Genomic DNA, 20,051 nt, shown 5'->3' with positions numbered 1-20,051 from the left:
TATTATTGTTATACAGTTATGATAATTGTCATCATTATCATTAGTAATATTATCATTACTAATATATCATTATAAATTTATATTATTATTATGTAAAATATTAATAGTACTACTATTATAGTTATATTTTTTTTTATTAATAATATTAATTATAATCTAAAAAAAATAAAAAAAATAAATACATAAATATAAAAGATAAACAAGTATAAAGATAGATATATACAAATATATATAATATATACGACATATACAGATAGTTAGAGTAGGAAATCAGTAATATTATTTAATATTATTATTAATATAATTATTAATTAGTAATATTAATTAAATATAAATTAAATTAAATAAAAGGACATATTACGCATCACTATTTATCAGTATCTTCTTTTTCTACTTTTTCTGTTTCACTCGTGATCTTGCTACCAACTAACATAAACCCTACATGAAGACTTTATCAATAAACTTTTGGAATTTAACACACAACCGTACCATACAATCCTTCACAGCTATCTATCTCTCGGGTTCTTTATTTTGATATTTTTTTTTTTCTTCTTTCTTCATTCTGTCGAATAAACCGAAAACCATTTAATGGTAATTTTGATTCAACACTAATTGAAGGAAAGTGGAATTGCAGAAGCCTTCTAAATCATTATTTGAAACTTTCCTCAAAATTACAAAAGCAAATTCGAAGGAACGATTATGAATTTTCAAGTCAAAGTTTTAAAAATAAAAGTCAACCGATTCGTTTTTAAAGGAATTCGAGTTCTCTGTTGTATTTTAAGCCAAATTGATGTTTGGGAAAGCTTTTAGGATGGATTTGAAATATATCTTGTGTTGTAATCTTTGTCTATTATTTTCTTAAAATTGAAAACATATTTTTTTTTTCTTCTTTAGCTGCGACGAACACAGCAGAACATTTAGTTTATAATTTTTTTTTTTTTTGTTTTCTGTGGATACAGAACTTAAACGATTTTTTATTTTATTTTAATGCAAGTATAAATCAAACAAACAAATTGGTTACTTGGTTGTTTGGATTCACGCAATTCGTTTGATTTCTATTGAAGGAGATGAACAAATATCACGGGTTAAATAAAATCGGGTTGTAAGTTTTATCAGAAAAACGGAACAGAGGAGTTGGTTGGGTATGCTTGTGTTAATCGAGAGGTCTCGGGTTCGAGACCCGGTAGGGGTGTTTAATTCTTTTTGAGACTCATTTCTTTAAGGTAGTTCTTCAAACATTTTTAACTATTATGTTATTAGTATTATTATTAATTATTATTGTTATTTGTATTATTATCATTAATTATTATTATTATCACATGTATTGTAATTATTATTAATATTAACACTAAAATAAGGATTAGTTATCATATTTATGATTAGGATATTATTATTATTATTATTATTATTATTATTATTATTATTATTATTATTATTATTATTATTATTATTATTATTATTATTATTATTATTATTATTATTATAATTATTATTATTAAGTATCTGAATTATTATTGATAAGTATTATGAATGTTAGTTATTATTGTTTTTATTAAGTTTTTATCGCTAAGATCTTGTACTATTATTATGATAACTATAGTTACAATTAAGATTATCGTTATTACTAAGTATCATGAGTTTATGAATTAAAGTCTTATGTTATTGATTAAGTATGTAGGTATATAACTATAAAGTTTATATTGATTAGGATATGAATAACATAGCTATGGTAATAAGAATTATAAACAGAGTATTTATATATACGTATATACAAACATAAAACCGTTAAGATCTTAACATATTAGATTATTATGAAGAAAGTTATGAAATAAAAAGTATTACAGTTAAGTTATGATTTAAGTGTAACATAATTGAGAGTGAGTAAAAATTATGATTTAAAAAGTATTGTTACAAATGTCAATTCGAAACTACATATATGAAAATAATATTTTGATAAATAATATTGTATATATATAAATTTAGGGATTTAAAAACTATGGATAAAATGGTGATTTATGTAAACTATTAATTATTAATATCAATATCATCAATATTATTATTAACACTACCATAAATAATAATTAGTATTATTATTATTATTATTATCATTTTTATTATTATTACTAGTATCATTATTATTATTAAAATAATTATTAAATATATAAAACCATATTTAAAACAGATAACCTAATTCTATTTTAATAAGTATTAAATAATTATTCAAGATATATAAAATAAATATATTTAAAATATGACATATGAATCATTAAATATAACAAGTATATTAATAGTATTAATATATGAACTTGTTATATGTTTTAATATATATATGAATGATATAGGTTCGTGAATCCGAGGCCAACCCTGCATGGTTAAATGTCGTCTTATGTATTTTTACTACAAAATACAGTATGGTGAGTTTCATTCGATCCCTTTTTAAATGCTTTTGAAATATATATTTTTGGGACTGAGAATACATGCGTTGCTTTTATAAATGTTTTACGAAATAGACACAAGTACGTGAAACTACATTCTATGGTTGAATTATCGAAATCGAATATGCCCCTTTTTATTAAGTCTGGTAATCTAAGAATTAGGGAACAGGCACCCTAATTGACGCGAACTCTAAATATAGATCTATCGGGCCCAACAAGCCCCATCCAAAGTACCGGATGCTTTAGTACTTCAAAATTTATATCATGTCCGATGGAGGATCCCGGAATGATGGGGATATTCTTATATATATATTGTGAATGTCGGTTACCAGGTGTTCAATCCATATGAATGATATTTTTGTCTCTATGCATGGGACGTATGTTTATGAGAAATGGAAATATGAAATCTTGTGGTCTATTAAAATTATGAAATGATTATTTATGTTAAACTAATGAACTCACCAACCTTTTGGTTGACACTTGAAAGCATGTTTATTCTCAGGTATGAAAGAAATCTTCCGCTGTGCATTTGCTCATTTTAGAGATATTACTTGGAGTCATTCATGACATATTTCAAAAGACGTTGCATTCGAGTCGTCGCGTTCATCAAGATTATTATTAAGTCAATTATAGTTAGATATATTATGAAATGGTATGCCTGCCGTCAACTTTTGATGTAATGAAAGATTGTCTTTTCAAAAATGAATGCAATGTTTGTAAAATGTATCATATAGAGGTCAAGTACCTCGCGATGTAATCAACTGTTGTGAATCGTTTATAATCAATATGGACTTCGTCCGGGTGGATTAGGACGGGTCTTCACACACACACACACACAAATATATATATATATATATATATATATATATATATATATATATATATATATATATATATATATATATATATATATATATATTAACTTGAAAACATTAACAAAGTATTTGATGTATAATACTTTACATAAACGTATTGTTTCAATATATGTTTAATATATTTATCGATGAGATTAAAATATCAAATGATTGAATTATTAAATACAATGTGATATGGTTACGAGTCTCTGTTGTGAGGTCCACTGTGATTTCAGAAATCATTCCTTTTTAACGTTATTCGGAATAATTGGTAAAGTAATCTACAAGTGGGAACATGGTGTCAAATAACAATAGTTAGACAAAAGATAGTAGAGAATTGAATTTCGTAATATTCGATTTATTTATATTCAAACCTGCGGAAACCTTTTTCTATTCAATCGAATTTGATTTATTAAAATGTTTTGTTTAAATAACATAATTGAATATATACAATATGATATTAATTATTATGATTAAATATATAAATAACTTGCAACGTATATTTAAAACGTGTTTATGAATATTGAATATATATATATATATATATATATATATATATATATATATATGATTTCAAATTAATTAAGCAAACGATAGTAACACTTGTTTATTGATTCGATTGGTATTTAGTTATGTTAAGTAGAACGTTTGAGAAGTTAAAATAAATGTTAGCGCATAAATGAATTATATCAAACAAAGTTCTAGAGCGTAAACGTTAAGTGATATAATAATTTCTATTATTTAAACGATTTTAAATTATATATATTAAACTTTGAAATATAATTAGTTTTAAAAACTAAATATTATATAATTAATTAAATATTTAAATTACATATAATTAAATTACTGCTAAAATGAATATATATATAAATATTATTTCTAAATATAATTGATGACTGTATGTATATTGTAATATATAAAAATGTATAAATATTAACTATATGTTATTAACTATATGTTATAATTATTAAATATTATATGATTAATAAATTGTAATATTAATATATTAAAATGTAATTACAAGTTAATTATAGTTATTATATTATTACATTCATAATTATTATTATCAGTATTATTAATATTATTAAAATTATAATATTGAAATTTAATACATTTGATTTGTTATATTTATTATCGTTATCATTGTTGATATCATTATTATTATAACTAGTGGAAAAGTTATAATTTTAGTTATTATGATTAATATTAGTATTAATATTAGGTATTATTATTACCATTATTATTAAGAACTATTATTATTATTATTATTATTATTATTATTATAAATTATTATTATTATCATTAATTATATTATCATTATCATTTATAAAATTATAATTATTAATTATTATTAGTAATATTATTATTATTATTATTAATAAAATTATTATTATTAGTATTATTGATAATATTATTATTACTTCTATTATTATTATTATTATTATTATTATTATTATTATTATTATTATTATTATTATTATTATTATTATTATTATTATTATTATTATTATTATTATTAAATTTATTATTATTATTACTAATTAACTAGTTAATTTACAGTATTATAGTTATTAATATATATCTATTAATTACCAAAAATTAAGCATATAAATTTATAGAATCAGATAAAAACGCGAATAAGATATCTATCACTTTTCTGTTTATTTTTTTTTATTTCTTGATTGATTCTTCCTGTCCCCTTCTTGCTATATGTCCATATCACTTCTAAATTTCATGATTTACCAGTGTCTTACTTTAATTATTCAGTTCAATATATCTATTACACTACTACAATTGTTGAATTAAACCAAAAATATTGAAACGAGTTCGTTATTCCTCTGTTCTTTCACTTTTTAGTCAAATCACGAAATTGTATTAGATTTTAAAATCCTTAAATGCAGAGTTGTTAGAAATCATGTGTTTAATCTATCTGCAAAGCTTTAAACGTCAATTCTTTCTATCGATTTCTAATTTCGAAGTCAAAGTTATTTTTCAAAAAGTCAAATGGTTTGTTCTTCACAAAATTCGAAATTGTTTTTACGTTTTAAGTTAAATTAACGACTGAGAAAGTTTCCAGGAATGATTTAGAACGTATTTCATGTTGAAATTTTCAGTTAAAACGATCTCAATATTGAAATCAAATTATATGTTCTTCGTTTTGTTACAGCAACTGTTTTGATATTTTTTTTTCTTATATTCAATCCAAACCACACTTAATCAGGTAGTATCTGCTCTTATTTAAGTACCTTAACACAACAAGTAATTCATGATTAGTGTTGATTATTACCTCAGTCGAGTTGATTTTGAGAGGAAGAAGAAGAAATATGAAAAAAACAGATATACGGGTTAAAAATATAAAGGTTGATTATATTCCAGAAAAACGAGTTAGCCTGGTTGGTCAGGAGGTGTTGCGGGTGAGCGAGAGGTCTTGGGTTCGAGTCCTGTTTGGAGCAATTCTTTTTAGAGAAAGGTATACTCTTTTATTTTTATTATTATTATTATTATTATTATTATTATTATTATTATTATTATTATTATTATTATTATTATTATTATTATTATTATTATTATTATTATTATTATTATTATTATTATTGTTATTGTATTATTATTGTTATTAATTATTATTGTTATTATAATTATCATAACTACTAAAGTAGTAATTATCATGTATTATTATTATGTATTATTATTATTATTATGATTTTAATTACAATTGTGGTTATTATTATTATTATTATTGTTAAGTTTATTTATTATTATCACTATCATAATGCAAATTAATATTGTTATCATTAATATTAGCATTATTAAAACTATTATCATTAGTAGTAAAATTAAAGTTATTATTATCAGTATTATTATTATTAACATATGTATCATTATTAACAATATCATTATTATTATTATTATAAGTATTATTATGATTAGGACTACGAATTGATGTTATAGCAGCTTTAGTTATTAGTTTAGAAATTAAACACGAAGACTATGATTATGATTAACATAAGTATTATGTATTATAAAAGTTATTATTCTCATTATCGTTATTAATAAACTTTTCTATTTATATAAAAATTACCGTTATTATCATTATTATAAGATTTATTATTAAAACTAACATTAATATTATTATTAATAGAATTATTAATATTATTATCAATATTTTTAATACTAGTATTATCATTATTATTATTTTAATCACTACTAATATTATTTTGGTATTATTATAATTATTATTTTAACAAACAAATGAAATATATATATGTAAAATACTTAATACATATAACATAATAAGATTTATATTATATATATATATATATATATATATATATATATATATATATATATAAATATATAATAATAATGAAATATATAAGTTACTAATATAAAAATTATATCACTAATAATAATATATACATAATTGTTCGATTACAAGTATATGTATTAATATATATACAAATGATATAAGTTCGTGAATCCGAGGCCAACCCTGCACTTGTTCAGTGTCGTCATTTGCATAATTGCTACAAAATACAGTATTGTGAGTTTCATTTGCTCCATTTTAAATGCTTTTGGAATATATATTTTTTGGGACTGAGAATACATGCGCTGCTTTTATAACTGTTTTACGAAATAGACACAACTACTTGAAACTACATTCTATGGTTGAATTATTATACCGTATATCGCCTTTGTTGAACTTGGTAACCTAAGAATTGGTGTTTATTATAATTGCCACCAGTTGACGCGAATCCTAAAGACAGATCTATGGGCTTTGACACGCCCGAGTCAGAGAATTTGAACTGCTTTAGTACTTCGATGTTTATATGTTTGGGGATATTCTAGATGCATTTTGTTAATGTCGGTTACCAGGTGTTCAATCCATATGAATGATTTTTATGCACATGCATGATATTTATGAGAAATAAAATGAAAATCTTGTGGTCTATTAAATTAATGGAAATGATTGTTATGATAAACTAATGAACTCACCAACCTTTTGGTTGACACTTGAAAGCATGTTTATTCTCGGGTATTAAAGAAATCTTCCGCTGTGCATTTGCTCATTTTAAAGATTTTACTTGGAGTCATTCATGGCATATTTCAAAAGACGTTGCATTCAAGTCGTTGAGTTCAATAAGGATTATTATTAAGTAAATGACAGATTAGGTCATTTATAGTTTGGGTATTATGAAATGGTATGCATGCCTGTCATCTTTCGATGTAATGAAAGTTGTCTTTTAAAAACGAATGCAATGTTTGTAAAAAGTATCATATAGAGGTCAAATACCTCGCGATGTATTCATATGTTATTGTATTCGTCCTTATGGATTAGGACGGGTCACTTCATGTAAGCGTATAATTGGATCCAAAATAAATTTGTGTTAATGTTCTAAAACCTTACCATTGGATAGTACACCTCATTACGTTTCCAACGATATTTGATTCATCAAAAACGGAGCTACGGTTTGAAAGTTACGACCAAAACAAGTCCTGAAAACTGATCCAGTTGATTTGGACGCCGTTCAACCTTTTTGGACGCCGTCCAACAGGCCTGACGGGCTAGCAGCTGTATTTTACTCAAATTAAAAGAGGTACATTGGTCTTTTCACTTGTGGACTGATTTGTGGCTTTAATATCAGTTTTAGATCCACTTTTGGATCATTTTCACATCTACAACTCTCTCATCACATCTTAGAGAGAGAGAGGAGAGTTCTAGAGAGAGGGAGCTTCAAATGGTGATGAAGGTGGTGATTTTTTGCTCAAATTGGAGTGGTTCTTGGTGCTTGAGGTAAACCCTAAACCGAATTATAGTGTTTGATTCTTGTTTGAGTTAGGATTTGTGTTAGTTAGAGTTATAAACCCATTTATTGTGAAATTTGGGGGTTTTGTGTAAGATTCATGTAAGCCTAAATGGGTGACTTGGGGTTTCGATTGATGAAATTGTAAGTTTGGATCTTGCATGTGTTGGTTAAACTTTAGAATGCTTATGTAGTAGTGATCTTGGTGTGTGTTGACTTGATTTTGGGTGTAAACCCTAATTTGGGTCAAAATGAGTTTTGAGTCGAAATGGGTTAAGTGTTCTTGATTTTTGGTGTTAAATGATGATTTCGAGACACAATCACTAGTTGTTAGTGATCGTAGGTACTTTGAGTGTAATTTGACAAGTCAAAGAGAGCTAAACCTAATTTGGTCAATGGAAGTCAAACTTTGTGTTAAGTGTTAAATTGGTGATTTTATGACATAATCACTAGTAATGGTGCTTATGGGTCGAACTTGACTTGTTTTAGCGGTTAAGTGCAATTTGGGTCGAGTTGCACTTATGGGTTGGTTTTGTATGATCAAGTGCATTAAGTGTTAGTGAGTACTTGTTTGTATGGGTTGAAATTATCACCCGTAGTGGTAATTGGTTTGTGTCCATTAGGTGTTAAATGAGCGGGTGTTTGGCGAGCAAGGTGTGATCCCTCGGCTAATGGATGTTTGTGTCGGGTTCTCTTTTAGAGAATGGCTATTTATGTGTATATTGTACCTATGTGTGATATAGGTGGTTACTTGCTCAGATTTGAGGACGGAGATCATGTTATACATGACTTGTGCGGGCATTCCAAGGTGAGTGGAGTAATTATACATATGTGTATATGGCATATTTATTTGTGAATGTTATGGTATGAACCATCGAGCCGGTAGTGCCATAACATATATGTGACGAGTATCAAAGTGTGAACCACGAGCCGGTAGCACTATAAAATCATGATGTGAACCACGAGCCGATAGCATCAAAGTGTAAACCACGAGCCGGTAGCACTATAAAATCATGATGTGAACCACGAGCCAGTAGCACTATAAAATCATGATGTGAACCACGAGCCGGTAGCATCAAGTGTGAACCACGATCCGGTAGCACTATAAAATAAAGTGTGAACCATGAGCTGGTAGCACTATAAAAGAGTATGACTCAAAAGCGTATGGTGTGAACCACGAGCCGGTAGCACCATAGCGTTTATGGTTAATCATATGGGGGTTTGTTGATTGTTTAGCATATTATATATATATATATATATATATATATATATATATATATATATATATATATATATATATATATATATATATATATATATATATATATATATATATATATATATATATATATATATATATATATTGTGTTGAGTATATGCTAATGCGGTTTTGTGATAGTGTACAACTTGTTAGTATTACGAGTATGATGACATGCTATTTGAGTTACAAGTTTTGTATGCGGTATTGTGTAAGTGGTTGCAAGTAAGTAGGTTATATATGTGTATGTATAACTATTGCACTCACTAAGCTTTATGCTTACCCCTCTCGTTGTTTACCTTTTTACAGGTATCGTGTTATGAAGCTAGCTAGTCGTTAGACTAGATGTGTAGGAGCGCTTGGGCTCGATGGGGTAGCTATTAGATATTTGGACGTGGATTGGGGATTTAGTAGTCCCCGGGATTATGCTCTTGGTATCGGGTTGGGTTGTAGAGTCCTAATCCGTCTAAAGATAAAAAAATGAGTCGAAATTGCTAAATTATTGTAAGACGGGTCGTTGGGGGCCCGTTGTAGTAAGACGTGTTTTTATTGTGGAAATATCTTAGTCTTACTTAATATGATGTGTTGTGAAAGTCTTTTCGTTTAAAAGTGTCGGGAAGCGGGTTTTCCGTTCGCGTAAGTTAGACCCCGGTAACAGAATTTTGTAGTTCATTTGGACGTCGTCCAGATCTTATGGACGCCGTCCTGGTCTTCACTACTGGACGCCGTCCAGATACACTGAAACAGGAAAAAAAATTGTAAGGCTTGATTTTTGGTATAACGATGTTGGGTCGTTACAAGTGGTATCAGAGCATGGTCTAAGGGAATTAGGTTACCTTAGAATAGGTGCCTAGTCTTAGACTTATTGACAGTGGTGCGTTAATTGCGGGACTTGTAGGAATATGAGTCAGTTTGAGATTTGTTAGTGCCTTAGAGTAGGTGACTAACTAGGACTTGTGTTTGTCTAAAGCATGATTATGTGGGGCCTTATTTCGTGTGTAAATTAGTGACTTAGATTGCTAGTGCCTAATGTAAGTAGGCGAACTTGGACGTTGTTTTAGTGATAGTCACCTAAGTTGTAGGTTGACTTGTTGTTACGGTGCACTTGTGTACATTTATTATTATATTGTATATTGGTGTATGTATACAGGTATCTATTTAGTGCGGTGTCCTAGGGATGAATCTATTTGAGAGATTCAAATGTTTGGCGGTTTTGAGTGATCAAGTTCACGGTAAGGACTTTGGTCATTCGGGTACTAGGAGTTAATCGCATGTTATTTTGTGTGAATGTCGCGTCAGTCCGAGAAAAGTACTTTGCGTGACCATGCGAAAATGGTAAGGTACTCAATTGTAATAGTGACTGATCACCATTATTACACCATGTATCTTGACACCAAGCATGACATGACGAGTACCGAGCGGAGGAAATGTGGCATGGTAGAGGTAGAATCAGGACGAGTTAGGAATCTTTTATTGATTCCTAGGATATAGTGGTCTCGGGTGATGTGCTTGTTGTCACATCGTGTTCTTTATTAGTCGGGAAGTGTTACGGTGGATTCGGTTAGTTAAGGTGAGTGAGCAAACTCATGAGTTCGTCGCGTACCTAGTCACCCTAAGTAGTGGGTGTACTATTGAGATTGTTATTGGTTGTAGTTACTCAGCGTAACTAGGATGACCGATTAGTGAGTGTGCGTATGACGAAGACTTGAATCCCATAAAGGGATGCAGCAAGTCTAATGATTGAAGAATTAGGTTACACTCGGTAGAGTGTGTGGTTAGAGAACCGTGTAAGGATTCCAGTTGAGTCGCCTTGGAATTGGTAAATCGAGGAATCTTCGGGTCGTTAAACTCATGGGAGTGGAACCCGTATAACGGTGATTGCATTAGTATGTTAGCGTGTTGTGGATTATAGGGTAACATTCCTAACGGAATATCCCTTGTAGTGGTGGATGCGTCGATGTGCGGAAGGGTGTAAGACTTGGTGTTTTCAAGCATCTCTTTAGTGTTAGATGAAAGGTTTCGTGAGGCTATATCGTTGGCCTTGTGGAAATTGCGGGTAGCGTGTGATCGCTAGGAACTTTCGATAAGACAATAAACCGTGAGGTTTGTCGGGTAGGTATGACTTCAGGTCATTATTATGGAGAGATGGGTGACATCGGTTGTATGGAACCTAAAGATCAAGTTTCTAAAATTCGGTTGATTGTGGTGGGAGTTTGCATGACACTGCGTCAGTTGCCTTCTTATACCTGCTAGTGTAATGTTCAACTCCGGCGATGGTGTGATCACTTTGTGCTTAGGGTGCCCGTGAGATACCCTTAGAGGCAGCGGAGATTTTAATGGTGATCGACGGGTGATAGTAATTCGACGGTGACGAAAGTTGAAGTTTAAGAGTATTGCGGTAAATACTTCTTATGAAGTGGCGGATGAGTGAATCTTGTTGCTCTTAAGTGTTAGATGGGTAAAGATGACCAGTGAGCTGGTGATGGACTTAATGGTCGGTTAGGCCAAAGGTTATGATGAAGTGTTGATATTGCGGTCGATATAATTATTGCGCCAGATTGGTCACTCTTCTCCATGAGAGTGAGCAATTGTTATTAAAGGTTCGTTACGAGGAAGGTCGGGTGATCTCGAATAAGATGCGCCACTGATTAAGCGGATTGGCATATGCCTAGTCGTAGAGGTGTACGTGAGACTTTGGTTGAGTTCGCTTTGCGAACGGTGAAGGACTGTTATTTGTAATTGTGGTATGAAGGTGCGATGTTCTCGCGTGTACGACATCTCAAGTGAAGGTGCATGTCGGCTCTGAGAGCCTAAAGTGCATTCGTGGTGACTTGGAGTGTAGTGACCCGAACTTTTCCATGTTTATATATATTAAATGAAATTGATATTTACATGATTAAGTGTTTCTAACATGTTAAGCAATCAAACTTATTAAGACTTGATTAATTGGAATAGGTTTCATATAGACAAATGACCACCCAAGTTGACCGGTGATTCACGAACGTTAATACTTGTAAAAACTATACGATGACATATATATGGTTATATATATAGTTAACATGATTTTATTATAAGTATGTATCTCATTAGGTATTTTAACAATGAGTTATATACATAAAAATGAGACTATTAAATTAAGAAACTCGAAAACAATATATATAACGATTATCGTTATAACGTCTTACTAGGTACATATGAATCATATTAAGATATTGATACACTTGGTTAATTATGTTAAATGATAAGTAAATATATCATTAAGTGTATTAACAATGAACTACATATGTAAAAATAAGACTACTAACTTAATGATTTTAAAACGAGACATATATGTAACGATTATCGTTGTAACGACATTTAATGTATATAGATCATATTAAGAGATATTTGTACATCATAATATCATGATAATATAATAATTTAAAATCTCATTTGACATTATAAACATTGGGTTAACAACATTTAACAAGATCGTTAACCTAAAGGTTTCAAAACAACATTTACATGTAACGACTAACGATGACTTAACGACTCAGTTAAAATGTATATACATGTAGCGCTTTAATATGTATTCATACACTTTTGAAAGACTTCAAGACACTTATCAAAATACTTCTACTTAACAAAAATGCTTACAATTACATCCTCGTTCAGTTTCATCAACAAATCTACTCGTATACACCCGTATTCGTACTCGTACAATACACAGCTTTTAGATGTATGTACTATTAGTATATACACTCCAATGATCAGCTCTTAGTAGCCTATGTGAATCACCTAATACAAGTGGGAACCATCATTTGGCAACTAGCATGAAATATCTTATAAAATTACAAAAATATGAGTAATCATTCATGACTTATTTACATGAAAACAAAATTACATATCCTTTATATCTAATCCATACACCAACGACCAAAAACACCTACAAACACTTTCATTTTTCAAATTTCTTCATCTAATTGATCTCTCTCAAGTTATATCTTCAAGTTCTAAGTGTTCTTCATAAATTCCCAAAGTTCTAGTTTCATAAAATCAAGAATACTTCTAAGATTGCAAGTTTACTTCCAAGTTTTCTAAATCCATTCCAAGTAATCATACAAGATCAAGAAACCTTTGTTACTTACAGTAGGTTATCTTTCTAATACAAGGTAATAATCATATTCAAACTTTAATTCAATTTCTATAACTATAACAATCTTATTTCGAGTGGAAATCTTACTTGAAATTGTTTTCGTGTCATGATTCTGCTTCAAGAACTTTCAAGCCATCCAAGGATCCTTTGAAGCTAGATCCATTTTTCTAATTTCCAGTAGGTTTATCCAAGGAACTTGAGGTAGTAATGATGTTCATAACATCATTCGATTCATACATAAAAAGCTGTCTTATTCAACGTTATAAACTTGTAATCACTAGAACATAGTTTAGTTAATTCTAAACTTGTTCGCAAATAAAGTTAATCCTTCTAACTAGACTTTTAAAATCAACTAAACACATTTTCTATATCTATATGATATGCTAACTTAATGATTTAAAACCCGAAAACACGATAAACACTATAAAACTGGATATACGCCGTCGTAGTAAAACCGGGGGCTGTTTTGGTTGGGATAATTAAAAGCTAAGAAGAACTTAGATTTAAAAGCTATACTTCTAGAAAAATGATTTTTCTTATGAACATGAAACTATATCCAAAAATCATGGTTAAACTCAAAGTGAAAGTATGTTTTTCAAAATGGTCATCAAGATGTCGTTCTTTCGACGGAAATGACTACCTCTTTCAAAAACGACTTGTAACTTGTATTTCCGACTATAAAATTATACTTTTTCTATTTAGATTCATAAAGTTAAGTTCAATATGAAACCGTGGCCACTGGAATCACTCAAAACGGATTAGAAACGAAGAAATGGCTAGTAAAACAAGATTGATAAAAACTACTCATTTTACCTACGTGAAAGTTAGTAATAAATCTATTCCAACCATAACCTAATCAACTTATATTGTATATTATGTAATCTTGAGATACCATAGACACGTATACATTGTTTCGACCTATCATGTCGACCCATCTATATATATATTGCGGAACAACCATAGACACTCTATATGTGAATGTTGGAGTTAGCTATACAGGGTTGAGGTTGATTCCAAAATATATATATAGTTTGAGTTGTGATCAATACTGAGATACGTATACACTGGGTCGTGGATTGATTCAAGATAATATTTATCGATTTATTTCTGTACATCTAACTGTGGACAACTAGTTGTAGGTTACTAACGAGGACAGCTGACTTAATAAACTTAAAACATCAAAATGTATTAAAAGTATTGTAAATATATTTTGAACATACTTTGATATATATGTATATATTGTTATAGGTTCGTGAATCAACCAGTGGCCAAGTCTTATTTCCGAGGAAGAAAATATCTGTGAAAGTTAGTTATAGTTCCACTTTTAAAATCTAATATTTTTGGGATGAGAATACATGCAGGTTTTATAAATGATTTACAAAATAGACACAAGTACGTGAAACTACATTCTATGGTAGAATTATCGAAATTGAATATGCCCCTTTTTATTAAGTCTGGTAATCTATGAATTAGGGAACAGACACCCTAATTGACGCGAATCCTAAAGATAGATCTATTGGGCCTAACAAACCCCATCCAAAGTACCGGATGCTTTAGTACTTCGAAATTTATATCATATCCGAAGGGTGTCCCGAAATGATGGGGATATTCTTATATATGCATCTTGTTAATGTCGGTTACCAGGTGTTCACCATATGAATGATTTTTATCTCTATGTATGGGATGTGTATTAAAATATGAAATCTTGTGGTCTATTGTTACGATTTGATATAGATACGTTAAACCTATAACTCACCAACATTTTTGTTGACGTTTAAAGCATGTTTATTCTGGTGAAAACTAAGAGCTTCCGCTGTTGCATACTAAAATAAGGACAAGATTTGGAGTCCATGTTTGTATGATATTGTGTAAAAACTGCATTCAAGAAACTGATTTCGATGTAACATATTTGTATTGTAAACCATTATGTAATGGTCGTGTGTAAACAGGATATTTTAGATTATCATTATTTGATAATCTACGTAAAGCTTTTTAAACCTTTATTTATGAAATAAAGGTTATGGTTTGTTTTAAAAATGAATGCAGTCTTTGAAAAAAAAAGTCTCATATAGAGGTCAAAACCTCGCAACGAAATCAATTAATATGGAACGTTTTTAATCAATAAGAACGGGACATTTCAGTTGGTATCCGAGCGTTGGTCTTAGAGAACCAGAATTTTGCATTAGTGTGTCTTATCGAGTTTGTTAGGATGCATTATTGAGTCTGGACTTCGACCGTGTTTACTTGAAAAATGATTGCTTAACAAATTTTGTTGGAAACTATATATTTTTAACATGTGAATATTATGTGATATATTAATCTCTTAACGTGTTTGATATTATGTGATAGATGCCTACCTCTAATACAAGTCCCATTGACTCACCTAATAATAATGAAGAGTCAAATGTAATTGGGAATGATTCGTGGACTGATTCACAAGTTCCCGAAGAGGAACCGGAAGAAGAATCGGAACCGGAAGAAGAATCGGAACCGGAGGAGGAGGAATCGGAAGAAGAAATAGAACCGGTGGGGGAAATAATAAAACGGTTAAGTAAAAGAAAATCCTCAACCAACCGACCAAGGTTAATTATGGTCAACGGTGTTTCCGCCAAGGAAGCAAAATATTGGGAGGATTACCAATTCTCCGATGAATCGGATCCCGACGAGGATTCCGATGATGTTATAGAAATTACCCCAACTGAATTTAAAAAGGCAAACGAGAACAATAAGGGAAAGGGCATAAAAATAGAGAAATCTGATTCCAACCCCGATGAACTTTATATGTATCGTCAACACCCGTATTTCTTAAGTTGTAACAATAACCCGGGAACCTCTAAACCACCAGGTTTTTCTAGACCAATGTGGAAAACGACGGCTCGTATTAGGGGAACATCATATATCCCTAAAAACTTAGCAAAAAGAACCAAGTTCAAAAAAGAAGAAATGAGTGAGTCGGAATAAGATAGTTGTATTTGTGCGGTGTAATATATGTAATATAGTGTGCTTATGCTTTACGATATATGTAAAAATTGCATGTATTAATAAGTATCTTTTATGAATCTAACTCTTGTCTATTTTACAGTATAAAAACACAAAATGGATAGACAACCCAATATTTTAGAAGACTTACCCGGAGACATGATTGATGAAATCTTGTCTAGAGTCGGTCAGAATTCCTCGGCACAACTATTTATGGGAAAATCAGTTTGTAAGACATTCGAAGAACGTTCCAAGAATGCCTTGGTTTATAAAAGGCTTTCGTTTGAAAGATGGGGGATATCACATTGGGAAACCCATAAGTTACGATGTGTTTACTTTGACACATATATTGCGGGGAACCCAAATGCTATTTTACGCAACGGGTTAAGAAATTATTTTGACTCAATGTATCCGAATATAGGACTTCATGATTTAGAAAAAGCGGCTAACATGCAACATAAAGAAGCATGTTATGCTTACGGGTTAGTAATGTTCACTTCTCACCAAAGTGAGAAAAAGAATATCGGGCTACAACTATTAAACAAAACGTTCCCACAAGTGACGGAGTCGGTAACTGGGGTAAGAAATGAGGTTTTTAGGTTATTACGAGACTGTTGGTCATTACGTAACCTTCGTCCTTTTGATGACGTTACAACACGTTGTCATACTATCGGTCACAACGGTTACGTTCCACAAGACCAAGGATGGGAACTGGTATTAGTAAAACCAGATTGCATGACTTATTTCTGGACATATGAATTACGTGTCTTTGTTGCCTTTGCTGAACGCCTTATTTATTAACTAGAATTATCTTCGCAACTACTTTGTATCAAAGTTTTATGTGCTATATTTAATGCTATATGTAAAATAGCGGTATTGTAAGTTTGCAAGTTATTGTATAAAGGTTTGAATATGATATATATTTTTTTGTGATTAGTTTTTCATATAGAATTGTAGTAGTTGAAATGGTATGTTAGCTACTAAGTATGAACTTAACGGGTAGGTACTACCCGAATTAAAGAGTATAAAACGCTAATATGAAGAAAGAGCTTTTATAAATAAGTTCATATTACGCTACGAAATACTATTGACTACTCTTGATATTCTATATGATTAACTCGTTTCATTTGACTATTTTGAAGGAAATGGCACCGACTACTCGACACACCTTGAATATGAGTGAAGAGGAATTTCGTGCCTTTCTTGCTTCAAACATAGCCGCAGTACAGGCCGCGCTACATACCAATAATAACCTTGGATCTAGCAGTACAGGAAATCATGTAGGATGCACCTACAAAGAATTCACTGCCTGCAAACCTTTAGAATTTGATGGAACCGAAGGACCGATCGGATTGAAACGGTGGACCGAGAAGGTCGAATCGGTGTTTGCCATAAGTAAGTGTATTGAAGAGGACAAAGTGAAGTACGCTACGCATACCTTCACAGGTTCTGCGTTAACATGGTGGAATACCTATCTAGAGCAAGTGGGACAAGATGATGCTTACGCACTACCGTGGTCAGCATTCAAGCACTTGATGAACGAGAAGTACCATCCCAAAACCGAGGTCAATAAGCTCAAGAAAGAACTTAGAGGGTTACGAACCCAAGGATTTGATATTACCACGTATGAAAGACGATTCACAGAATTATGCCTATTGTGTCCGGGAGCGTTCGAAGATGAGGAAGAGAAGATCGACGCGTTTGTGAAAGGATTACCGGAAAGAATCCAAGAAGATGTAAGTTCACACGAGCCCGCCTCCATACAACAGGCATGTAGAATGGCTCACAAACTAGTGAACCAGATTGAAGAAAGAATTAAAGAACAGACTGCTGAAGAGGCCAATGTGAAGCAAGTCAAAAGAAAGTGGGAGGAAAACGGTGATAAGAATCACCAATACAACAACAAAAACAATTACAACAATAATCGCAACAACTATCCTAACAATCGCAACATCAATCGCAACTACAACAAACGGCCCAACAATAAAAAAACAACAACAACAACAACAGCAACTACAACAATTATCTTAACAACAATAATAACCGCAACAACAACAACAATCAGAAGCAGCTATGCCAAAGGTGTGAAAAGTATCACTCGGGGTTCTGCACCAAATTTTGCAACAAGTGTAAAAGAAATGGTCATAGCGCGGCGAAGTGTGAGGTCTACGGACCAGGGTTTAACAGAACGAAAGGAACAAATGGTGTCGTAACGAGTAATGGCGGAGCAAGTAGTGTCGGAGCAAGTTATGCCAATGTAGTTTGTTATAAATGTGGAAAACCGAGCCACATTATTAGAAATTTTCCGAACCAGGAGAACACGAATGGACAAGGCCGCGGAAGAGTTTTCAATATTAATGCAACAGAGGCACAGGAAGACCCGGAGCTTATTACGGGTACGTTTCTTATTGACAATAAATCTGCTTACGTTTTATTTGATTCGGGTGCAGATAGAAGCTATATGAGTAGAGATTTTTGTGCTAAATTAAGTTGTCCATTGACGCCTTTGGATAGTAAATTTTTACTCGAATTAGCAAATGGTAAATTATTTTCAGCAGATAATATATGTCGGAATCGAGAAATTAAACTGGTTAGCGAAACATTTAAGATTGACTTGATACCAGTAGAGTTAGGGAGTTTTGATGTGATAATCGGTATGGACTGGTTGGAAGAAGTGAAAGCAGAGATCGTTTGTTACAAAAATGCAATTCGCATTATACGAGAAAAAGGAAAACCCTTAATGGTGTACGGAGAAAAGGGCAACACGAAGCTACATCTTATTAGTAACTTTGAAGGCACAAAAACTAATAAGAAATGGTTGCTATGCTGTTCTAGCACACGTCGAGAAAGTACAAACTGAAGAAAAGAGCATCAATGAAGTTCCTGTGGCAAAAGAATTTCTCGATGTATTTCCGAAAGAATTACCGAGATTACCCCCACATAGATCCGTTAAATTTCAAATAGATCTTGTACCAGGAGCTGCACCAATAGCTCGTGCTCCTTACAAACTCGCACCCAGCGAGATGAAAGAACTGCAAAGCCAATTACAAGAACTTTTAGAGCGTGGTTTCATTCGACCAAGCACATCACCGTGGGGAGCTCCTGTTTTGTTTGTCCAGAAGAAAGATGGTACATTCAGGTTGTGTATCGACTACCGAGAGTTGAACAAACTTACCATCAAGAACCGCTACCCACTACCGAGAATTGACGACTTATTTGATCAACTACAAGGCTCATCTGTTTATTCAAAGATTGACTTACGTTCCGGGTATCATCAAATGCGGGTAAAAGAAGATGATATTCCAAAGACTGTATTCAGAACACGTTACGGTCATTACGAGTTTATGGTCATGCCGTTTGGTTTAACTAATGCACCAGCTGTGTTCATGGACCTTATGAACCGAGTGTGTGGACCATACCTTGACAAGTTTGTCATTGTTTTCATTGATGACATACTTATTTACTCAAAGAATGACCAAGAACACGGTGAACATTTGAGAAAGGTGTTAGAAGTATTGAGGAAGGAAGAATTGTACACTAAATTTTCAAAGTGTGCATTTTGGTTGGAAGACGTTCAATTCCTCG

Source organism: Rutidosis leptorrhynchoides, chromosome 2 (assembly GCF_046630445.1).
Source record: "Rutidosis leptorrhynchoides isolate AG116_Rl617_1_P2 chromosome 2, CSIRO_AGI_Rlap_v1, whole genome shotgun sequence".
Taxonomy (NCBI): domain Eukaryota; kingdom Viridiplantae; phylum Streptophyta; class Magnoliopsida; order Asterales; family Asteraceae; genus Rutidosis; species Rutidosis leptorrhynchoides.
Note: the sequence above shows the minus strand (reverse complement) of the source record.